Raw genomic sequence first — 18,933 nt, 5'->3', positions numbered from 1 at the left:
ATTATTTAAGCAGTAATTAGTATTGTGTGCATCTAGAGATGCAAGGGTGAATAGGAAATCACGTTTGAGCCTCATGGAAATCAGAGTCTAGTGAAGGAAACAGAAAAAGGGACAAGAAATTACAAAAAGATACTGAGAAATACTATAATAGTACAAGTTTAGTTCTTAATTCAGAAAAAGAAGCAAATTTCCTTCTTAAAAAAGACAATCTATGAAATGGGGCACTCTGACTTGAGGGCCTTGAGGGACTGGGCTTTTGGTGGGCAGAACTGGCTAGTTCTCCCACCCCTACCCTACCCTACTGAGGTTCAGGGATGCAGAAATGTTTCTAACGCATCAGGATGGTCCCTAACTATATTTTCTTATTTTCTGTATTCTTGATACTCTGGCCTGTGGGACCTGGATGAGAGCTCACCAGGAAGGGACTGTCCTTCTCAGGGTTAGCTAATTCCTAGAGATAGCAAACAACTCACCGCAGAGTGTGCCTTTCATATGCAAACTAACAAATTCAGAGCCCACACTTCCCTCATCTCCTCTCTGGCTCTTAAAACTCCAGGCCAAAATTCCCCTGTTATTCACCCCAGGGCCAGGTAGCAGACACCTCAGGCCAACCTCTTCACCCCAGAGACTGCAGAGCTTATTCAAACTAGCGAATCCTAAGCCTGTTTACCCTGCCTCGCCTGTTCCTTCCCAAGGAAACCACACAAAAAGTTCTGCCCACGTTTTCCCCTGGCTCCTTCTTCTGCCTCCTGATCATCCCTGCTTTTTCTCTGTGTGGACACGCACAGTATGGTGCAACTCCTCCTCTTGGGATCTGTGAGGAACAGAACATCTTTTCAATAGTAATCATCTCCTGATCTGTTGGCCTCACTATATATTACCTGAATAATAACCAAATCTACATTTGAAAACAACTCGCTGTAGTCAGAACAAGTTTCCACAGAGGAAGGGAACCAGGAGTCTATACAGGTGGCTCTATTCTGCCCAGGGTCTAAGCATTAGAAGGGAAGATTTGTTCCCCATATAAAATGTAGAGACTATTAACATGGATTTAAAGATGCTGATAAGCATTTCTGGAGAGTCTCAGAAATATTTGGTAAAAAAAAAAAAATTGGCTTTCTTCTAATTCAGTAGGTGGGATCTCCAACATCAACTGAACATGGCTTGAATTATAGGCAATTTGGTAAGCAACCTTAAGTTTGTAAAATCATCACTGGGAGATGTTTTTAAAAAGCCCTCACTTTTTTTTTTCTTTCAATTGATTGTTTTCTAGTTATAAATAATACATTCTTATAGTAAAAAAATTAAAAGCTGTACAAAATATTTCAAGAGGGAGGGAGGGAGAGAGAGACAGATAGAGAGAAAGGGAAGGAAGGAAATAAGGAAGGAGGGAAGGAAGGAAGGAAGGAGGGAAGGAAGGAAGGAAGGAAGGAAGGAAGGAAGGAAGGAAAGAAGGAAGGAAGAAAACAAATAAAATTTCTTTATCATATAATAACTACAGTTACCATTTTAGGTCCTGGCAAAAGCTCTCACTCCCAATACTCCATACAACACAGAGCTGCTTCTGGGGTAAATGAGTAAGTGTCCTCAGAGACCAGAGAATTTCCTGGGAGAAAAACAACTGTGACCTCTGTCACATTTCTTTCATGGTTTGAAATGGATCCAGTAAAAGTTTGTCACTGGAAAGGACATGAAAAATCCCAAAAGGACTCACCACAAGAGAAGAAGCCTCGATGGGTGATAGGGTCCAATACCAGGTCCCACGTTTGGGTGGATGAGAGGTTGCTTCTGACACAGCATGTGGTCCAGAATAGAGATCTGTCCTGACAAAAGGTACTTTGAGGACAATAACTGAGCGTGTGAATGTAAACTTGGTTACAGTTAAATAATTGCCTAGAGTAGTGTTGTCTTTCTTTGAGGAATAGCTGTGGCCTACAGAGATCTGGACTGGGGTAAGGGTCACAGCTTCCAAATGACACCTTATGTGTGTCAAAAGGCAATACCAGCAAGAAACAGAGGACTATTAGGGATGGAACAAGCCATCTCTAACATTCTGTTCCAAGTCTGAGTGCATCACATGCATTTATTTATTTAACCCTATTTACTTATTTAACCCTCACAACAGTCTAATGAAATGGCTACAGTTTTAAATCACTGGCATTCACAGATGAGCAGAAGAGACACAGAGAGCTGAAGTAGTTCACAATGTTACCGAAAGACTGTGCTAAATTGTACCATTGCTCAAAAATATTTCTTTTCCTCTCCACACACCTCCGTGGGAGAAGGGTACTTCCCTGCTCCAATGTACTTCACTTATCCATTGTCGCAAAACTAACTACCTCCAAAGTTTGTTGCTTAAAACATCACTTTATTATCTCTCATCTGGCTTATTGCAGTAGCCTACCTATAGGTGTTCTTGCTTCCATCTTTGCTCCCTTTTAGTCTCTTGTCAACATAGGAAATAGACTGATACTTTGAAATGTAAGATCATGGCACTTCTCTGCTCCAGTGGTTTTTATTTCATGTTAAAAGCCAAAGTCCTTGCTTTGACTAATAAGACTATATATGATCTGGCTCCCACCAGGCAGAGAGCATCTCATACTGTACCCTGAGTGCAGGCACAGATCCAGACATATAGTAGGTTTATAAATATCTACTGTCTGATAAATGAATGAAACTTGCTATAGAGAAAAATTTGAAACCCAAGTCCTATGTAAGTTAAGAAATATATTTTCAGAATAGAGGATTTTTTTTTTAGTGGAAGTCCAGCAAGGCGCATTCATATTTTTTTTTTTCACAAAAGCTGGTAGGAGAGTAAAGATAGAGAGGAGTTTGGCCTACCTCACCAAATTCTTTATGTTCTTCTGTTCCCAGGACTGGGTTGAATGAATTCAGCAGCCCTCAGCTACACTTTAATGGTACATGGCCACATCTGGCTTCTCTGAGCTCACACAGCTGTTCTGTCAACTCCCTGTGGGTTTATGTCCCCTCCTCTTCTAGGAAATTGTGCTGCCTATTGGCAATTAGCCCTAATGAAGCAGCAGGAGTTTCCTGAGGGGAATGCATTGCTGACAAGTATAATTACTATTAGCAGCTGTGAGGCCTCTGGCTCCATCAAAGTAAGCCATCCACCTGTCAGAGTGTGTAGCAGGACTGCTAAAGCTGTACCTAGCAGCCAGGCCAGCATTTAAGCCAGGCCACTGTGTGATGAAAACAAGAGATTGGCATTTGGAAGCCTATTGAGAGCATTTACTTCAAATGTTCGAATTTCTGCAACCCAGCTGCATGGGTTGTGGAGCTATAGCAAATTGCCAATTTGCATCTTTCAGTTCAACATGATCATTGTCTCTTTCAAGCATCTATAATGCCTGCCTATACTTAGAAAGAAGCGGGTGCTTCCCGCTTCTTTCTACATTCCTACAGGGATATAGGAATTTCTAATTGTATTTATTTTTATTTTAAAAAAGAAAGGAAATAAGCTTTGCTAATACATAATAACTAACCAACACTGATTTCTTTACTGGATCAATGTGAGACCTCCATATCCCACTTTTGGGGGGAAGATTTGGAGTTCTACAGTGAAGAGGGTTTACAATGGCTCTCTTTTGGTGATATATTTCTATGGAAGACTAATTATGGCAGCAATTTTTTTTCTGCTCTTGAGTGGTGCAATCTAATTGCTATGCCGCTTGAATCTAGGTGGGCCTTAGTGACTTACTTGATTAATAGTGCATGGTGGAAGTGACACTATGCCAGTTATGGATCTAGCTTTATAAGAAGACTAACAATGTCTTCATTGCCCTTTTAGAAACTTCAGGCAGCCATGCTGTGAGGAAGCCCAAGCCAGCCAAATCAAGAGAATGTGCAGAGGGAGAGATACCTGGCTGGCACTACTCTTTCAATTCCCAGATAATCAAGTTATAGCAACTCAGGTCCTGAACCTCAGGAAGCAGAGACAAGCTGTTTCCATTGTGTCTTGTCTGAATTCCTGACTCATAAACTTTTAATATTTCATAATAATAATAAATTATTATTTTAAGCTCCAACGCTTTGGGGTAGTTATATAGCTGTAGATAGTAGAAACAATTACAGTTTTTGTAAACCGAGTTGAGAGGATTTACAGATTATATTAAAAAGTTTAAATAAACTCTTGAGACACTGATAAGGGCCTCAAGAGGTTCTTAGAAAGAATCATCAAATAGCTGAAAATACCAATTATACAATACAAGACTAACCCAAGTAAATACAGGAGCTATTTGCTCCTCCTACACTTAGAACTAGGTCTTCATCAGCCATATTATGAGGAAAAAATAATGACGATCTTATAAAATATAACAAGAATTTATCCAAAAAATAGAAATTGCTAAAGACTATTTGAAATATTAACACACACCCACTATCATTATTAATATACATCACTCTGAGTGTATGTTTGTATTGGGAAATTAGCTAACATGAAGCTTTCATGATTAGCAAGACATTAAAAGCTAAGAGTTTCTAAGGAAAACAGTTTGGAGGTTCCTCACAAAGTTAAAAATAGAACTACTTTAGGACACAGCAATTTCACTTCTGGGTATTTATCTGAAGAAAACCCAAACACGAATTTGAAAAGATATATGCACCTCTATGTTCATTGCAGCACTATTTGCAATAGCCAAGATTTGGAAGCAGCCTAAGTGCCCATCAGTAGACGATCAGATAAAGAAGAGGTGGTACATATATATAATGGAGTATTACTCAGCCATTAAAATGAAATCTTATCATTTGTGGCAACGTGGATGGACCTAGAGGTTATTATGCTGAATGAAATAAGTAAGTCAGAGAAAGACAAATAACATATGATTTCACTTATATGTGGAATCTAAAGAACACAATAAACACACAAAACAAAAACAGACACATAGATACAGAGAACAAACTGGTGATTGCCAGAATGGGAGGGCAGTTGGGGGGCTAAGTGAAAAACGGGAAGGGATTCAGAAGTACAAAGTGGTAGTTACAAAATAGTCATGGGAATGTGAAGTACAGCATAGGGAATATAGTCAGTAATATTGTAATAATTATGTATAGTCCCAAATGAGTCCTAGACTAATCGGGGGGATTGCTTTGTAAGTTATATAAATGTCTAACCACTATGCTGTACACCTGAAACTAATATAAAATAATAATGAATGTCAATTCTAATTGCAAAATTAAAATTAAGCAAATAAAAATAAAAGGTAAGTGTTCAAAACATGAAGCCAAACTTCTACAATTTAATAACAGAAGCATGTTGTTCTGGAACCATGAACAAAATTAGAAGAATATTTATTTTATTTTACCCCATCCTGTAAAAATGCTTGTTGTTATGTGTTTTATAATTCCTATATATTAGTACAGTAGTTACATATAAAATTCATATACGGTTATGCCCATTAATTTGAAAAAATTATCAAGAACATCACACCCATAAATTATACACATAAGGGTGTAAAATGTACACATACAAATTAAAGAATAATAATAAAATGGACACTCATGGACCTACCACTCAGCTTCAGAAATAGAACATTACCACTACCATTAGGAACTCCCTGGGGATTCTGTCCCAGAACTCCCAGTATCCTGAATTTTGTATTGAAAATTAGTTCATTTTCTTCATAGGTTTCTTAATCACACATGAATGTATCTCTGAATAATATGTTGCTCGGTTTTCCCTAACTGGATCTAGGAATGGAATCTTTCTTCTTTTTTACTACAAAGGATGCTATTGGGACAATTGGTTTGTTTGGAACATACACTGATGATAAAATAAAAGTATTGCATTAATGTTAAATTTCCTAAATTTGATAAGTGGGTTATGGTCATGTAAAAGAATACCCTTGTTTTGGGGATATACACACTTAAATATTAAAGGCTTAAGAAGCATCAAGATGTAGTCCATTCTCAAATGGTCCAGAAGAAATGAGACAAAGAGAGAGAATAATAAAGCAAATACAGCAAAATGTCAAAAATTGTTGAATCTGGGTAAAAAAATACATGGAAGTTTTTGTACTCTTCTTGTTGTTATCTCTGATTGAAACTTTTTCCAAACTAAAAAGTAAAATAAGACTAACAATAATAATAAAGCTCCACAAGATTAAAATTTGTCCATGGACATTCCCCATTCAGTTCCACGCCCAGTCAGGCTCCTGACTCATCCCTCTTGCCACTCTGAGGCTGCTTTCCTACAGAGGTTCTTCCTTGTGCTACAAGCCCTGGAGCTGGAAGTGTTCCATCGCACCCCGCAGGAGGTGACCAACTGTCTCGCTTTGACTAGGACTATCCCAGTTTCAGCACTAAAAGTCTCCTGTGCCAAGAAAGCCTCAGTCCTGGGCAAGAACAGTTAGTCACTGCAGTGTAAGTAAGCCCTGACAGTTGTTTTTGTTTTTTTTTTTTCCCCCTTTTTTTTTTCCTGTAATGCAAGCGCCTGACTTAAGCTTTGGTTGTGGAGCCATCCATTTCAAAGAGGCAGCCACTTTAAGAGGACTATCTCGAATAAGCACATCGCCAGCCTCACAACTAGATAAAGAGCCAGGAAGTGTGAGCACTTGCCACTCCTCCCCCTTATCCACCCCGAGTCTCCTTTGTTTTGGAACTCTGGTTGATTTGGATAACTGACCATTTGGGCCACTTGTTTTTCTCTTCGTGCACTCTAAATTTCTGCACTTATGTTTTGAATTCAATAAAGAGTGAGCTCATGAAACCCTAGGGGCACTCTCTCTCTCTCTTTCTTCCCCTCTTTCTTCCCTCTTCTCTTTCCCTCCCTCTCTCTTCCTACCCTCCATCTCCCTGGTGGCCCCAGGTGTGCTATTTAATTTCCAGATCTTATGAGTAATAAACCTTTATTTTTTTTCAAAGTTTCCTAATGGTTACTGCTGACGGACATCTTGCAATCGTAATAACCACAAGGGCCAGTCTGACCACAACACTGGTTATTGATAAGCTGAGACTTGCACAAAACAACCACCTTACCTCATGATTAAGCTTTTACCAAAAGACCGCAGAGTGAGACCAGGACCCAGGGGAAGAAGGAGGTTTCAAATCCTTGCTGCATTCTAAGAGGCTAAAACCTCAGTTGCCTCTTTCATGTTAGCACCAGTCTAGCAAGCCCCATCCAAAACACCCTTGGAAAGGATCGATTAACTTGCCTAAGGTCTCACAGGTAACAAGTGGTATAGCTGAGCTGAAACTCAAGCTTTGGTCCAGTGCTATATTTATTTATTCATTCATTAATTCATTAATTTAGTAATCTAAAAACTGTATTTCAGAAGAAAAAAGTTATAACTGTGGTGATGGATGTTAACTATAGTTATTGTAGTGATCATTTCACAGTATATACAAATTTTGAATCATGTTGTACATCTGTAACTAATGTTATAAGTCAGTTATAACGTGATAGAAAAAAATTAAAAACCTATGTTTAGTGATCGCTTACTATATATCAGGCAGTTTTAGGTCCTTGAGATATAGCTGTGAACAAAACAAACAAGATCCCTGTTGTCATGAAAATCAGAGTGGTGGAGAAGACAGATTGATACACAAACAGATAAGTAAACAAGAAAGAGTGAGAAAGGATTTCCAGAAAATTAAAATAGGGTAATGTCTAAAACAGAGTATGCCTGTCTATGGCCATACCACCCTGAACAAGCCTGATCCTGTCTGATCTCAGAAGCTAAGCAGGGTGGACCTGGTTAGTACTTGGATGGGAGACCACCTAGGAAGACCAGGTGCTGTAGGCATAAAAAATAAAAAAAAAAAATAAGGGATTGTAAGCTGACAAGGTCATTGCAAAAAAAAAAAAAAAAAAAAAACAGAGTAGCCTGAGTAACTATTTTATTTATTATTATTATTTTTCACAATGAACGATAGCCTTTTATTTTGTGTGTGTTTTTAAATGTTTACATTTTTTTCAGTTACACTTGACATTCAATATTATTTTGTATTCGTTTCAGGTGTACAGTATAGTGTTACAGGAACAAAAAGGAACCATTTGCTTGCGTACAAGTCAAAGAAGAAATATGGGTAGGTTTGCAGCAAAGAAAGTAAGGATTTATTTCAGGGAGTTGCAAGTCCCACAGACTCAAGCGAGGTAATGTTCTCAAAAACCTGGCCCTGGTGTTTTGGGTGTATAGATTTTATAGGGGAAATCAGTCATCACGGAAACTAAGAGAGTTGGGGTAAATCGGTCATTGTGTTCGGTTCTGGAGTCAGCCTGGCGCCATCCCATCTGGTCCTGTGGCCATGGGCTGGTCCGGTGGCCGGGTCTTGTGGCCGGTAGGGTTCTTGTTCTGCCTCGATGGGCCTAGGGCTGAAACGCATCTAAGATTAAGAAGTTATCCTTAGTGTAACCGAAACTTATTGTCCCCGTGATTACAGACCTGGATCTTGGTAAATCTTATGTTTTAAGGCTTAATGATCAAAGGAGGAGACATACAGGGAGGAAGGGTAGAAAAAGCAAGCAAGTCACAATGCCATTATCTGGGCAAAACCAGCTTGAATTTTTAAAAAAACTGTATTAAAGAAATGAAATGAAATTCGTGTGTAGTTACAATAGCGGTTAGGCATTTACATAATTTACAAAGTGATCCCCCGATTCGTCTAGTACCCACTCGACACTATACATTATTATTACAACATTATGGACTATATTCCTTATGCTGTACTCCACATCCCTGTGACTATTTTGTCCAATTCGTACTTATTAATCTCATTGCCTTTTTCACGCAGACCCTCCTACCCCCATCTGGCAATCACCAGTTTGTTCTCTGTATCTATGAGTCTGTTTCTGTTCTGTTTGTTTATTTATTTTGTTCTTTAGATTCCACATATAAGTGAGATCATGTGGTATTTATTTTTCTCTGTCTTATTTATTTCACTTAGCATAATACTCTCTAGGTCCATCTATATTGTCGCAGATGGCAAGATTTCATTCTTTTTTATGGCTGAGTAATATTCCGTTGTATATGTATCACCTCTTCTTTATCCAATCATCAATTGATGGGCACTTAGGTTGTTTCCATATCTTGAATAATGCTGCAGTGAACATAGGGGTGCATATATCTTTTCCAACCTGGGTGACTATTTTAAATCGAGAAGACTAAAACAAACTTTGAATGACAAAAAGGAGACAGCCATGGAAGTTTAGGGAAGAACATTTCTGGCTGAAGATACTGCAAATGCAAAAGCCCCAAGGGAAGAACTATTTTGGCATTTTCAAAGAACAAAAAGAAAGCAATGTGACTGAGCTAATAGTACTTATGTGTGAGTATGTGTGTATTAGATGAGAGAAGAAGAGAAAGAGGAAGAAAGAAGAGAGAGGGGGAGGGAGAGAAATAGAGAAGAAGGAGGAAGAGGAAGAGAAAGAAAAGGAGGAAGAAGGGAGAGAGGAAAGGGAGAGGGAAGGGAAAAGGAGAAGGAGAAGGTGAGAGATAAGGGGAGAAGGAAGAGGGAGTGAGAGAGAGCGACAAAGACAGAGACAGACACAGAGAGGTTCTTCCAGGAACAGTGGGAAGCTATTTGAAGATTTTAAGCAGGTCACTGACATGGTCTTGATGTTTTAAAGGAGAGTGGGTTGTCAGGGTGCAGTGGTTCAAGTAAGAGGTGCTGGTGATGTAGATTATGTCAGTGGTAGTGGAAATGAAGAGAAGTGGAAATTGAAGGAAGAGTTGGAAGAACTTACTCATCGACTAGATATAAAGGGTGAAAGAACAAAAGGAATCAAGGATAATTCCTAGAGTTTTGACTTGAGCGATTCTTTGAAAGGCAATGCTATTTACTGAATTGAAAAAGGCGGGTGGGAAGCCAACTGGGAGGGAGGCAGGGGATCAAGAATACTGCTTTGGTCCTGTTAAGTCAGTTGTCTGTCAGATAGCCACATGGAGTTTATTGGTGAGTTTGGAGGTCTAAGAAGGGTCAGAGCTGGAGATTTAGAGCCGGAAGTCCTCAGTGTATGGAGAACCTCAGCATACACTTGGACTGAAAGAGGCGGCCCATGGTCTTCCTTTTGCATGTGCTGCCTTCATTAAGAGGCTGGACAGAGAAGTAGGAGCCAGTGACAGAGAACTCCTGGGGTAAAAGTAGAGCCAGAAGCCAAGTGAAGAAGCTCTTTGATTAAGGAGGTACACTTCCTCAGAAGCTAAGCAGGGTCGGGCCTAGTTAGTACTTGGATGAGAGACCACTAGGAAGACCAGGTGCTGTAGGCATAAAAAAATAAAAATAAAAAATAAGAGATTGTAAGCTGACAAGGTCATTGCAATCTGTGAGGTCAACCAAGGGTTGCCTCACCTAAATAAAAAAAAAAAAAGAGATACACTTCCTGCTACTCCACCTATGGGAAAAGTAATACACACACTGTCTCACATTTACATTAGGTCATAATGATCTTTTAAATTCAAATAGCACTTTAGTTGATCAAGGGTTTTTGTACAACTTTTCTCGTTTAACCTGTACAACAATCCTGTGAGATGTGCAGTATTATCTTTGTTTCACGTGTGAGGGGACTGCTAATAGACATGTTAAATGAGTGTCCAAGGTCTCAGCACATCTTAGATTGGGTTCCTGAGAAGCAGAGCTGGAAGTGGAGATTATTGTTCAAGGGCTTATTGAGCAAGTGCTCTTAGGAGAAGGGAGAAAAGAGACTTCAACAAGAATGTGGTCTAGACTAGAAGCTGATTTCAGCCTGATTCCAGGGAAGCCCTGGGGCACAAACAGTACCGCAGAATCAGTCTCTCCTTGAGATGGTTGGTTTTTTTATGCCCTTATTGGCTAATGGCTGCCCCTGGGAGGGGAGGGGGTCTTAATCTCCTGGGAAAAGGGGCTCCCATTTGTCTGAAAGCAATTTTCTGGAGAAGAGGACAGCTGTGAGCTGTTAGCTGCCTACGCTTCCAGTAGCTAGGAGACAAGCATATCAACCAGGGGAACGGGTATCTTGCACCAATGGCATCTATTACACAATGCTCGTGAGCATTAGGATATGAACCCAAGTCTTCTGGGGCTCCATCCCATAGAATTTCTTGCTAGCTTCACATTGCACTCTGAGATCAATATTGGGTCTTTAACGGAGTGCAGCTTTTTACCATGGAAGATGGAAGAATAAGAGTAGGAAGAAGGCAGTGTAACAACTAAGAGGTTCTAGTGAAGTGGGGGGAAGGAAAAATACTAGAAATAGAAGATAAACTTGATTCTTTTATTAACAATACTTATGTTGATTAAAACAGCAAGTCCCATGTTCCAAGTCTGTGACAAGATATTTTCGTTCTTATAGTCAGCCTCATTACCAGTCTTCCATATTAGAAATTTAATTTGCAAAACTGGTAATGTGAAAAAAAAACCAAGTTCAGGACAATTGTCTTATTAGAGATGGGAAGCAGAGTTGGTTTATAAAGTTGTTCCTGTAAATGTTTAAAACATGTTTTCTCTGTATATAACACCTAACTAGATTTCAGATATTTTCATTGTCTTCTTTTCACGAGCTCACTTTTAAGACAATGCTGAAATTAGTTATACTTTGCTATAAAACCCAAACATCTTTTCATGTCCATTTTTACCTTCTTCTGTGACCTCAGGATAATTAAGTGTCTTTTTCTCCCAAGAAGAAATGTGAAGCATGTGGTGAGCCCGCTGGTCTATTTGCTGATTTATGGGTCAAGTCTCCAGTTATTACAGACCAAATTTGAAAGTCTCTGAGTAAGAAGCCCTGCTGATTTAAGGATCTTGCTAGAAATATGTGCATAATGAATTATCTACAGATAATAATTCAAATTGTCCCTGGGTGATTCATATCACCCTCTTTTATTAAATTATCATTTTTTTCTGTGGGATATTCAGGTCTGCACAAAGTATGGTGTAGGGATACACATAATATTGTAAGAGGTTGAACAGGAAACAGTTTTACTGCAGGAATGCATTTACACCAAATTTAAAGCTAATTTTCACAGGGCAGTGAGTTTGTGTGTGTGACTTATACATATTTTTAAAGAAAACTTTCTGTCTTGTACATGCTTGAGCACTCAACTTATTTAAAAATGGTTTCTGTGAAAAGATAACCATTTTCTTGTGAAAAACAGGATAAAAATAATCAAATTATTTCTTAGAAAAAAATGGAACCAGCAGTCATCAAGGTCCATTTTTAGCCAGACACATGGGCCTGACAAGGCATTAGTTAAGAGAATGTGTCAGCCTTAAATATGTAGGTTTATTTAACAATGGAACAAGTAGATATATAAAGAACAGAGCTCCAGTACCGAGAATTCAGAAAGACCTATTTTTCTTTTTTTTTTTTTCCGGGATTGAGGTTTTTTTTTTCAATCTCTCCCTTTTTATAGAACAAAAGAAAGAAAAGAAAACCTTCACAAACAGATGCATCGGTATTCAAGAAGGCAGATGCCAGATTCAGCAATGAGATTCCCCAGCATCTGTGCCCTCCTCTGAGGGACCTGGGGGAGAGGGGGGAACCGCAGTGAGGAGTGGCAGGTTTAAACAGGAGCTAGACCCATTTTCATCTGAGAACTTGATTGAGGTCTGCCCTTAAAGAACCTGGCTGGAAATGTTGAGGGGGAGGAATTTAAAGCAAGCATACAAACCTGGAAGCTCATCGATGCCTTCTGCTTCTTCGCGTTTTGATTTTTCAGGTTATTTTAAGGTTTTCATACCTCAGACAAGGTGATTTATTATTATTGAGACTTTATATAACTCTTTATTTTTGCAAAGTGCTTTACAGTCATTTTTCTCTCCTTATTGTGTGCCATGCCTTCCCTCTCTTGCCACTGTAATTGGTTTTGGGGGGAGGCGGCACTTCCTTTCCTAGGGAAAAGAAGATGCTGTTTCTGATATGAGGCACTTGCTGAGGTTTTACCTTTATATCTCCTTTGCTTTCCGTCTTCTCATCTCATTCCCTATGGCCTCCTGTCACCATCCATTTCTTTGCTCCTACTCAGACCTGCACCCACCCATTCATTCCCCACCTCTGTTCTCAAATCCCACACAGCTCTCGTTTTGGTCTCACATCCCTAACTGGATCATTCCCTCACTTCTGGGCTCCAGCTTGATGTTTCTCCTTGAGAAGTGGCCATTCCTCTCAAACACTTCTGCTGCTAAGTATCTGGGATACCAGGACCCGGTATGATGGTGGGGATGAGTGCTCCCTGCTATGTTCACTTAAGAGACCGGAGTTACCACCTTCACTTGTAGCTCCATCTATTGACATCTTAAATTAACAGAAAGTTGTAGCCCATTAATCCCAGGCCACTGCTAAAAAACCATTCCCTTAGTATGCAGAGACTTTGAGGTCAAAGCATCTGACATTGTCACTTTTTGTGGGACAAAAAGAGTAAATAGTAGCCATTGCATGTGCCTCAAACTAAATACTATTCACGTGTAACCTTGGAGCTCGTCTGTGGGATGGCTGGATGTCAGGGGAGCTGGCCCCAACACTTCTTCCTAGCCATCAAAAGAAAGCTGGGGTAATTCCATTACAAACTTTGTAGCCAGTCAAAGCCTCCATGGCTCTGTTTCTCACTTGTAGGGGTTGCTGCGAGGTGCAGCAGGTCCTCACTTGGCTCTCCATGCTTCTTCCGCCCCATTCTCCACCCTCTGGGCATTTGAGACTCACAGGATTTCACTATGCCACCCTCTAAATCTCTTCATCTCTGTCAGCTTCCAGATTGCTGGTCACTTTCCTTCATTCAGTGATTGCCCATTGTTTCTTCTCCATCGCAGTGCTGCCATTATCCTACGAACTTTACCACCCATGTAGTGAAGCACTCCTATCCTTTCAAGTTATACGCCTACTCTTCTTCTGTGACCTTCATCTACACTCACCTCCATTTACTCACTGCATGGCCTTGTTCTGGAATTTGTCATTCTTAGAAATGCACCACTTCTGACGTCTTATGTTCACACAGTCCACTGATTACAGTCGCCTAAATGTCTCCCCTTCACTCAGTTACTCCCACCATACCTGTTTGTTTACCTCAAAGAGCTCTCCTCACCTGACCCACTTATTTCTCCCTACATAATATCAGCTCCCTTCTACCTTCCTTTTTCTGTCCAGCTTATACTTTGTGGTTTAGCACTCTAATCTCTCTAGCCAGTATTTTTAACATCTTCGTTCCATCCCTTCCATCAAATCCATATGCCAAAACCCCATTCTTGGATGGACCCAACTTCTACTTTTTGCTTACATCTAGACAGCTGATCACTGCTGGAAAAAATCACGCCACTGGTGCAACCATAGATCCATGACAGTAACTCCGCCTGAGGTCACTCTCCATGGGGCCTAGAAATCTCTCTGTTTCCACAGTCAACTCCATACTTTTCAGTTGCCACAGCGACTATTTCAAATCTTCTCCATTTTCATCTGACCTCTGGTTTCTCCCTCGCCTTTTCAGTCTCTGCAAAGGCACCTTGGTTCCTACTTCCCTGAGAAAAAAAAGAAAAAAGTCATCAAGTGGGAGCACACAAAATTTCTGCTCACCAGACCGATAAATATCTCTGCAACTGTACCCTCTCTCTCATTCCTTCCTGTAAGAATGAAAGAGGTGTCCCTCCTTCCTAACATTTAAAAACACTTAACACTTCTACTCCTAAGCCTTCCTCATCCCATGTTCTCCTCGCCCCTCTGCACTTCTCTTTTTGCCCTTCTCTCCCATGCTTCAAGGCTAAACTTCTTAAAAGGATTGTTCACACTTCCTGTCTTCATTTCCTACCTACCATGGACTCTTTGACTCACTACAATCTCGCTTCTGTCCTCATCACACCATGAAAACTGCTCTGGCCAAAGTCATCAATAAATTTTCTTATTGTTAAATCCAGTAGTCTCTTCCCTTCATTTCTTCCTTGCTCTCTTGTCATCCCTTTGTATCAAAAGACTCTTTTCCTTCAGTTTGGTGATGTAAACTACTCCTGCTTTTCCTCCTATTTTTCTGGTCACTCCTTCTCAGTTCTGCTCAGCCTCTACTTTTAATATTGGTCGTCCTTGATGTTCTACCCTTGGCAATTTTTTATTGTTATTCTATAAATGTCTTGGGGAGAGATCATCCATGCTCATGGCTTCCATTATCATCTTCATGGCTCCATATCTCTCTCTGGTTTTGTTTACGTGATGGTTTCTTTTTCCTTTATTCTCTACTGGTTATCCAGTTCCTCCATCATTTGGTGCCTGGACCACTTTCATCCAAGGGAAGTATCCAGCACCTAAATATTTCTAACAAAACCTCATCTAATTTTTTATCATCTATTGGACAAATAAAAGCTTATTGTTAACTAACTACAGTTAGATGGCAGTTGATCTAGTATGAGAAAATTTTCAGTAATATCTTGGTTCCAGAATTAATATTAATTGACTTAATGGTGATCATTTATATAGACTAATTTTGATTTCTTGAATGAAGCTTGAAATTCCAAATTATATCCAGGAAATCTGTTAGGCTTTTAAAAAGACACTTGAAATTCTTCAATGCATATGAACATATTCGAGCCTGTGTATAATAAGCAGAAGGAGGCTGAGACTTATTTTGGGTTAACCAATGGCATTCTGAGATGCCCCCTTGATTCATTATAGCTTGGAGATAGATTTAAGAAAATGGGTTATAGGTTCATCCTCAACCAACAATAGCACCATAACCATTTAATAAAATGTGTGTGCAGATGGGGTGCAGGATGAGTATGTGATTTGAATACAGTATATCAGCCTTACAAATAGTAACTTACTCCCAGAGCAAGTTGCAATTCGCTGTATGTCAAATGAATAGTAAAATGGTTGTATTCATTCGCTGCATGATTTCTAAATCTTTTGTGGGAAGAAAAGGAAGGTTTAAAAATTCTTGGTTTTATACTTACTTTTCAGATTGTAGAATATGGATTTGATAGAAAACCCTCGCACCTTGTTTCACTGAATGAGGATCCTCAGATAATGTTTACAGATGACGAGTCTTCTTTTGCCAAACATGTTTAGCAAGAGGAACAACACACTCTGAAAATGCCTATCAAAGGAATTTAATCATAGTATAAAGACTCCTGGAGTGAGCCTGGGTAGCACAATCCTGCCCTGTTCACTGTTACAGGTTTTTAAATGTATTCTGCACAATAATGCTTCATATGGCAGTTAGGATGCTTGATTTGGGCATTAGGCTGTTTCCGATCCCCCAGGAAACTTTTCTGCTTCAACAGGTCACAAACCTCCATGGCTGCCTTTGATGAAGCCATTTATCTTGGTGCCAGCAGCAGGATGTTGAAAGAGTGCACATGGGAAGGTATGCAGCAGATTAGGCACGCATTTGTGGAGTCAGGAGATTATTATTGACAATTATCTTGGAGAAGATTTAGGTTATATATCCTTCTGCGCAAGGCTGCTGAACTGCCTTTCTGGAAACAATGAGAGGTAGAGAAATCGGGAGGGGTTCTTTCATCTCAGCCCCTTGCCACTTCAGAGTGTGCTTTGGTCAGGAAAGACTGTAAAACAATTTCTGGTGGGCATTGTATCCATGCTACGAAAGAGCTTGACTGAAAATTTGTATAATAATGCCTGCTCAACTATGGGTCTGCCCTTCTGGGCAGCATCTTAGAAAACCACAGAAGCCATGATCAAAACACTAAACAATCTAACTAATTGCATAAGCACAGAGCCTGTATTGGTTAGCTTTTGCTGCATAACAAACTTCTAAAACTTGGTGGCTTTAATAGTCATTTATTTAGCTCACAATTTGGTGGGCTGCCTGGGCAGTTCTTCTGGTCTAGACTGGCTCTACTGATTTCTTCTGGTTTCCTTCACGAGTCTATAGTTATCTGGAGGCTGGCTGACTGTGGTTCTTCTTCATGTGGTGTCTGATCTTCCAGAAGGTTAGTTGAGATTCAATCACATAGTGGCCTCAAGATCCTAAGTACACCAGCACGGTAAACTTCAATATGCCCTCTGCCTGAGTCATGTTGGCTATTGCCCCATTGACCAAAGCAAATCACACGGCCCAGATTCAAAGAATGGAGGAAAGCACCTCACATCTTGATCAGAAGACTCGCAACATCAATATTGCAAGGGTATAGATGTAGTGATTGGAGGAGGACTTTTGTCCATTTTTGCAATCTACCACAGAGTCATTTAGAATTTACAGAGTTCATTTAAAAATGTATTACTCCTCACTACAACCATGTGAGACAGAAACTATGATTCTCATTTTACAGATGAGAAAATTGGCTCAGATAATCTAAGTAGCTTAACCAGATAATAAACAATAGCATTCTTGGGCCACAACATAGCATCCTGAGCTATAAAGAGTAGAGAAACCATTAGCTCTAAAAGCATGCCCTTGGTATCTGTTTGCTTCTTGTATCAGGTGGTTCCCAAATTTAATAGGAATCGGAGTCATCTCCTGGTACTTGTTCAAATTCAGATTCCAGGGCTCCACCAGAGGTTCTGATTCACTCAAGTCTGCTGAGGATCCAGGGTCTGCATTTTTAACAGGCAAGCCCAGGAGATCTGATGCAGCTTCTCACAGTCAGAAATATTGGCTTACATCATGATACTGTGTATTCCCAGCATTGTACATTTTCATGCTGTAACAGAAAGCCCACATACTACGATTCCTTTGGTCAGTTCCAAGATCCATAAATTAATAGCATTGACACAATTATTTAACTTCTCTGAGCCTTTGTCTTAACATCTGTAAAATAGTGGTAATAAGAAAGATACCCACAGGGCTGGTGTGAAGATGAAATGAATAACCTGTGAAGCACTGAGCCTGGTACTTAGTAAATGCTCAGTAAGTGTTATTTTTGTTCTCTCTTCCTCCTGAGAAGCTGAGGATCCATTTATAAGGCAAATCTATGAAAAGCGGAAAAATTGTTTCTAGAATGCTTTGCAGACTGGTGCTGTCAATGCCTATAAATGAGAAGTGTTGGTCAAATAATCATCAGCACCTCAGAAAGCACATGGCTCTGTTGGAGGAAAAAAGGTTATCGGATTCTTCAGAAGTCTAAGAATCATGACTGGAAACGGTGACAGGCCTAGTAGGCAGCAGCTGTTGTCATTAGAGACCAACTACATGCACAAGAAGCACAGAAGGGCTGGTCATGCCTCAACCCCTCCAGTCTTTTCCAAATTGCTGTGAACTTCCGGCGTCAGCACTATTGTCTGTATGTCCTCAGACAATGACAACATGTATTATGATTCTATATTAAGCCTTAGCCTTATCCAAGCTGATCGTGTCAATGTGGACGGGGATATTTTATAGGGATAAAATATGTCCTTATAAAGATTATTTAAATGAAGGATCTGAAACATGGCACATAGTATGTTATTTCCAGATTGTATGGGGGCTTTATTGAATCTTCTGTGTTGAAATGATGACTAAATAGCATGTTTCTTACTGTTTTGCCATTTTAGCACTTTCTTCCCTATTTTTTATGCTACTTCTCCCATTGTGTCTCTGTCCAGTCTGTTTTTCTTTTTTTCCTCCTAGCTTCTATCTTTGTAAATTTCATGGTTTGCTTTCTTGGTTCCTTCTTTCTCACTTAAAAAGCGGTTGTTTTTAATCTAAACAATCAGAATACAATTTAAAATATGTGCCTTAATTCTGTTTGATGGTATTTGCCTCTCTATCTGTGATTGTCGTCTGTACCAGTAGATGGAGCACATCTCCTATATTAAACAGCACCCTGTGTTGTAGGGTGGGGTGTTTTCCCCTCATCTGTCATTTTTGCTGCAGTGAAATCATAGTTGGAAGCCAGCGTAATACAAAGCAGAACTCCTAATCTTGCCTAGACTAGAGAGTTTACTTTTCTGACTCATGTCAGCAATGCAGGGCTTGAGAGCAGCTGATCTAGATAGGTGGTAGCTGAAAAATAATGAGGGTTCGTGCATGGGTCTGCGCTTGTGCAGTGTGTGTGTGGTTTTCTGTTTTTGTTTTTGTTTTTTTTTTC

At 39.8% G+C, this 18,933-nt stretch overlaps 1 pseudogene; it reads left to right on the top strand.

The window, feature by feature from the left end:
* The first annotated feature begins 7,642 nt into the window (after nucleotides 1-7,642).
* LOC111733996 lies at nucleotides 7,643-7,760 on the top strand (annotated as a pseudogene).
* Nucleotides 7,761-18,933: the final 11,173 nt, after the last annotated feature.

This window comes from Pteropus vampyrus, unplaced genomic scaffold, assembly GCF_000151845.1.
Source record: "Pteropus vampyrus isolate Shadow unplaced genomic scaffold, Pvam_2.0 Scaffold714, whole genome shotgun sequence".
Classification (NCBI taxonomy): Eukaryota; Metazoa; Chordata; class Mammalia; order Chiroptera; family Pteropodidae; genus Pteropus; species Pteropus vampyrus.
This window is presented reverse-complemented; position numbering and strand designations above follow the sequence as displayed.